Source organism: Prunus mume, linkage group LG5 (assembly GCF_029339155.1).
Source record: "Prunus mume cultivar Tortuosa linkage group LG5, ASM2933915v1, whole genome shotgun sequence".
Lineage (NCBI taxonomy): Eukaryota > Viridiplantae > Streptophyta > Magnoliopsida > Rosales > Rosaceae > Prunus > Prunus mume.
The window spans coordinates 15079666-15084842 of NC_142702.1; the positions used below are offsets into that span (position 1 = coordinate 15079666).

Sequence of the window (5177 nt, forward strand, 5' to 3'; positions counted from 1 at the left end):
ACGGAAAGAGGGTGCATTTTAGGCCAAATGAGTAGACGAGCCTTGCAAAAGTTTTAAAGAGCAATGCATCGAAGATTTAGCTTAAAGGTCCTGTCAAAATTTTGGGCAGCATATACCTTGTTTTTAAGGCTTGCCAACTCATCAGAAAATTTCAAGAAGTTCACAAGAGCAAGTTCTCCCAACCAAGCAATATATATATAAGATGTACGAATTACAACATGCCTCAAGCATTCAGAAATTAATGCAAGTTCCAGTGGTTCAGTAGTACATTAAAAAGTCATAATGACATAGTCATTAGATTATCTGAAAAGTACACAGCCATAGCAAAAACAAGGTTACACATGCTGGAGATTAGTACATCTTATGGTATCAAGAAAGATGGAAGCTGTGCACCAAGCCAACTGACCCCAAGCCAAAGAAAACAACCTGCAAAATAAAAGGAGGCAGCACGTTGGAAGATGCAAGGCGCCGGCAGCTATGTCGCATGTTCCGAGAAGAGGATGAGTAGGAGGCAAGATCGCCAGGAAGGTGCAGGCGGCAGCTATGTTGGATGTTCCGAGAAGAGGAGAAGTAGAATGCAGCACGCTGGAAGGTGCAGGCGCGCAGCTATGTCGCATGTTCGAGAATAGGATGAGTAGGAGGCGATCTGGAAGGTGCAGGCGCCGGCAGCTATGTTGGATGTTCCAGAAGAGGAGAAGTAGAATGCACGCTGGAAGATGCAAGGCAGCACCGCAGCTATGTCGCATGTCCCGAGAAGAGAATGAGTAGGAGGCAGATCTGGAAGGTGCAGGCGCTGCAGCTATGTTGGATGTTCCGAGAAAAGAATGAGTATGAGGCAGATCGCTAGAAGGAGCAGGGCATTGTCTACCCCTGCATCGGATGTCCCAAGAACATAGGGGCTATGGGAATCATGCCGTCATGCGCTATTGCTAAAGCCAAGGGGAACGCTGCGCATGCAGACAATCTTGGGAAAAGTCACAGAGGAGGAATTTCCCGAACCATAATGATACAAACGCAGCAAGACAACACTGGCTCTTCGCCTACTGCAACATCTTCACAAGCATTCTTGAGAAATGGAGGGGGCCTTCCCCTCTTCAATTGATCATCCGTTGAATAAAGGTAGCCACTAATAATTGACAACGGGTTAGTGAATGCCATGGCAGGTCTTGACAAGCGATGAATCCCTGCAAGAATTGCCAACAAAGAATACGCTGAAAAAACGGCAAAGCATAAAGCTAGTTCTCTGTGTTAAAGCCAAGCAATCTCCACACTAGCATGCAAGCCCTATGAACTTTACAAGCCAAGCCAAGCAAAGCAAACTATCTCATGCCAAGCGAAATGCATAAACAAAAAAAAAAAAAAAAAAATTTTGAAGCATCATGCAATCTATTACTCGAGCTCATGATGAGCAAATTTCCCATTCCATGCTCAATCAATCATTCCAGCAGACCCATTTTCACAAAGCAAGTGCTACAAACTGAGCACTATTTACCTCATAGTAACCTTTTTCACAAAAACGAAATACCTACGAGTTACACATCCTTGCAGACCCATCATACACATGTTTATGTCTATCCTTATAAAGCCAAAAAAATAAACAGTTACCCATGACCAAATTCTAAGCTCATAAAAAATAAAAATAAAAAGAAACCAATGGTGCTTTTCTCAAAGCTTTCAATAGCCTCTAATCCTATGCATTAATCATACGATTACAAGCATGCGCTCGTGATGCATATAGTTCAACAACAAAAAAGTGGGTCAAGAACGCAGCACACGCAAAATATACGCCAAGCAGGGCAAGTCAAACTCAGGCCAAAGGAAACACTTAAGCAAATACCCAAGCAAAGATACAATTTATCCATGGCAAGCGTTTAAATTTTCAAGCAATTCCCATGACAAGCAAATTCTTCCTCAAAATGCAAAAGGATTCAAGCATTGCAGAGCATGCACTCTATCAATTTCTATTTCCACAACATGGGAGAAAAGTCCAAATTTATTCAAGCATGTGAAAAACAAGCCTAGGCCAAGATATCAGTCTATATCTATTCCTACAGAGTTAAAAAGAAGGACCTGAGATTCCAGTGAACGAGCAAAGCCCATGGGCATGAAGAGCCCAACAAGCCCCTCGATAGATTCAAGAAATTGCAAAAAGGAAAGGGCATACCTTGTCAATCACCTCAAAGGACGACCTCAAATGCACCAAGAAAGAAGGGAGGTTGGTGCTGGAAGAAGGGCAGTAGGTGCCGGGAGAAGGGTAGTTGGTGCTAAAAGAATATCGTATCTTCTATTTCACGTTACCATCTCCTTCATCACCATTGTTGATCTCATTATTTATGCAACCAGCTGACCCATCATTGCAATTATCCCCATGTTTTTCTGCGCAGACTTTGGCACCATCATTATTTTCAGGCATACTTAAGAATTGGTCTTTCTGAAGATGGATACTTCGGCAACCAATACTTGCAAGAACTTCTTTTCATGGCCATACGACAACTCCTGAAAAATCACAAGCTTTATTCATGCAATTGCACTACAGCAAAATTTAAAGCTTTTCAGACAAAACATCTTGCGAAAGGCTTATGGGGGCTTAAGAGAATCCATCATAGCAAAGAGCACATGCAAAAATGACTTGGGGGCTTCATGCCAAGCAAAAGAAAGAGACAAGAATCCTGAAGCTGTTGTAAATTTCAGTTTTCCTCTTGGAGGAAAGCAAACTGTTTGTTACTTATCTGGAGGAAAACAAGCTGTATGAATCTCTTCCAGCAACTCGCTTAGCCTATTCCTTCTCATCTTCAGTCTACTTCTTCCAAAGATCTTCTTTGAAGCAAGTTGCAAAAAATATATATATATATATTTACAAGCAGGCCTCTACTTTGTTTCTCGACCCTGAGTAAGCCAAAGAGAATATAACCCAACTCTGCAACCAATTGCTGACCTCAACAAGCTGACTTGAGGGCTTCATGCCAAGAAAATTCAAGGAAGTACACCATGCCATCCAAACAAGCAAACTCATCTACCTTTTTGCCACACAGTATAAATCATCTCTTTGATTACAACAAGCCTAGATAATCTTGCATTATGGTGAGAAACAGTTTTCTATTTCCCCTTTTTGAAACAAGCCAAGTTACATTCTTCTAGCACCTACTCCATAAGCAAAGAATTTTTATCACCTACCCTATTTCAAACATCCTTCCAGTACATGCCTAATTTCAAACATTCTGCCAGTTTCAAATCTTCCAAAAGCCTTCATATCGCAAGTCAAGGTGCAAGCAACCAAAACTCACCTTCATGCTACCAAATTCCTTGCAAATTAGTAAGAAGATGGCATTTCTCATGCTGTGGAATCTCTCAATCAAGCCTGAAAAAGAAATAAGGGAGTACGTTGGTCAGATCAAGGTGCCGGAAGGGAACTAGTAAACAAAAAGGGGGTGCCGGAAGTAGAATTGCTATTAAAGCATAATGTTTTCCAAAGACAAGTTGCAAGAGACCAAGACTCACTTTCATGCTATCAAATTAGACTTCTCATGCTTTATCATGCTTTCGAGCTTTTAAAACAAGAGAATATGTTAGCCAAAATCAGACGCCGGAAAGGTACTCATACACAAACGGATGTGCCGGAAGCATAATTTTCTCAAAGTGCAAGCAAACTCATCTATTAAGCATTTGACAAAATTCACAAGGTGTGATACCAATTCACATGCCAAGAAATTTCATTTCATTCAAGCATTTCAAGCAATTCGGGCGTCTGAAAGCAAATTGAAGAATTCATGCTCTTACAACAATACCAATCCACTTCATGCTCTCACGACAATATTGCTCAAGAACATGCTTTAGCAATACTCAGATCGGCACTCAATGCCAACAGAAAAGACATGCTAAATTCCCAAGCAAAAGCAACATGCCAAGCAAAACTTATACACAAGCTTTCCAACCATCCTAGCTAGAATATCCCACCTTTAGAAAATCACTATAAATCAAGCTTACAACCAACAAATCCCAGACTTTCCAGATTAGAACTAGACATATCAAGCTTCATTTTCCCAAAATTTCGTTGCATTTCGAGCTAGGGAAGCATGTCAAACAGATTTCTAAAACAGCCCATGCAGCAGAAACTGTACAGCTCCAGCACCTTAACCCTTACTTTGAAATTCCACCGAAAATTCATTTTTTCTTCAAGTGATGCAAGACCAATTCCAACATAACCATTGAGAAGTCCATTTTTATGTCTCAAAAGCTCCAACTCAGATTCGAAAAGAAACATTTCAAAAGTTCAAAAAACAGCCAGCAAGCTACTTTGAGATATTTTGACAAGCACTTGGCATGCATACCCAAGTGAGCTTGTATAACTCTTGTTTATCACCAAGCTAGAATCCTAAATCAAAAGCTCAACCTTAGAATTCGATTTCTAGTTCACAAATTCTGGGAAATACAGAGGAACTCAAGCATTCAAGCATAGAAGACAAGCATGCAACAAAGGCATCAACATCAACTCATGAACATGCTTTAGAAAAATGGAGGTAGAGAGCACTAGAATGGGTGGATGATCCTCAATTTTGGATATGTTATAGACAACATAATTTCAAGCAAATTTTGTGAAGCAAGCGCAATCATACGAGTATCATAAGTTAAAGACACATGCAGAAGAAAAATCTGCAAAGACTCACCAGCCATGGATGAATTCAGAAGTTGCAAACCAGCTTTGAGGTATCAGAAAAATTCAAAAAATTCTGCAAATTTTACTGGCTATAGTACTCGAGCAGATGAACAACTTTGATCAAGGAAGTTTTCTGATCCGAGCTTCCGAAATATGACTTATGTACTGATGCACAATACCCACGGGTTTGGGTCTTGAAGAAGAAGAAAGAAGAGAATGAGAGAAAATCATAAAATAAAGCATGCCATGCCAAATGAAAGGAAAAGAGGGTAGACACTTGCAAATAATAAAAAATTCAAAGGGAAGGGGCAACAAAATTTTGGGGGCCAAGCCAGCAAGGAGACAACGTGCCCAGCTCTCTTATGCTCTCTCAAACTCGTATCTCTTCTTCCACCCATCAATACAAGCATTTGTGAATCAATCCACGCAAACCATGCAACTCAAGCATTTCACTTAGATGCAATCATTTCAAGCAAACCAAACCAAATATCACAATATCAAGCTTTTCAAGCAATACAGTCAT

General features: G+C 40.4%; 1 long non-coding RNA gene across 1 annotated transcript; it reads right to left on the minus strand.

The window, feature by feature from the left end:
• Positions 1-937: 937 nt before the first annotated feature.
• On the minus strand, positions 938-5177 carry LOC148917084 (uncharacterized). The gene is made up of 3 exons (XR_016127534.1): positions 4665-5177; positions 2165-3358; positions 938-1184 (listed from the first exon to the last, which is right to left on the minus strand). It is a non-coding gene; the product is annotated as an uncharacterized LOC148917084 (long non-coding RNA).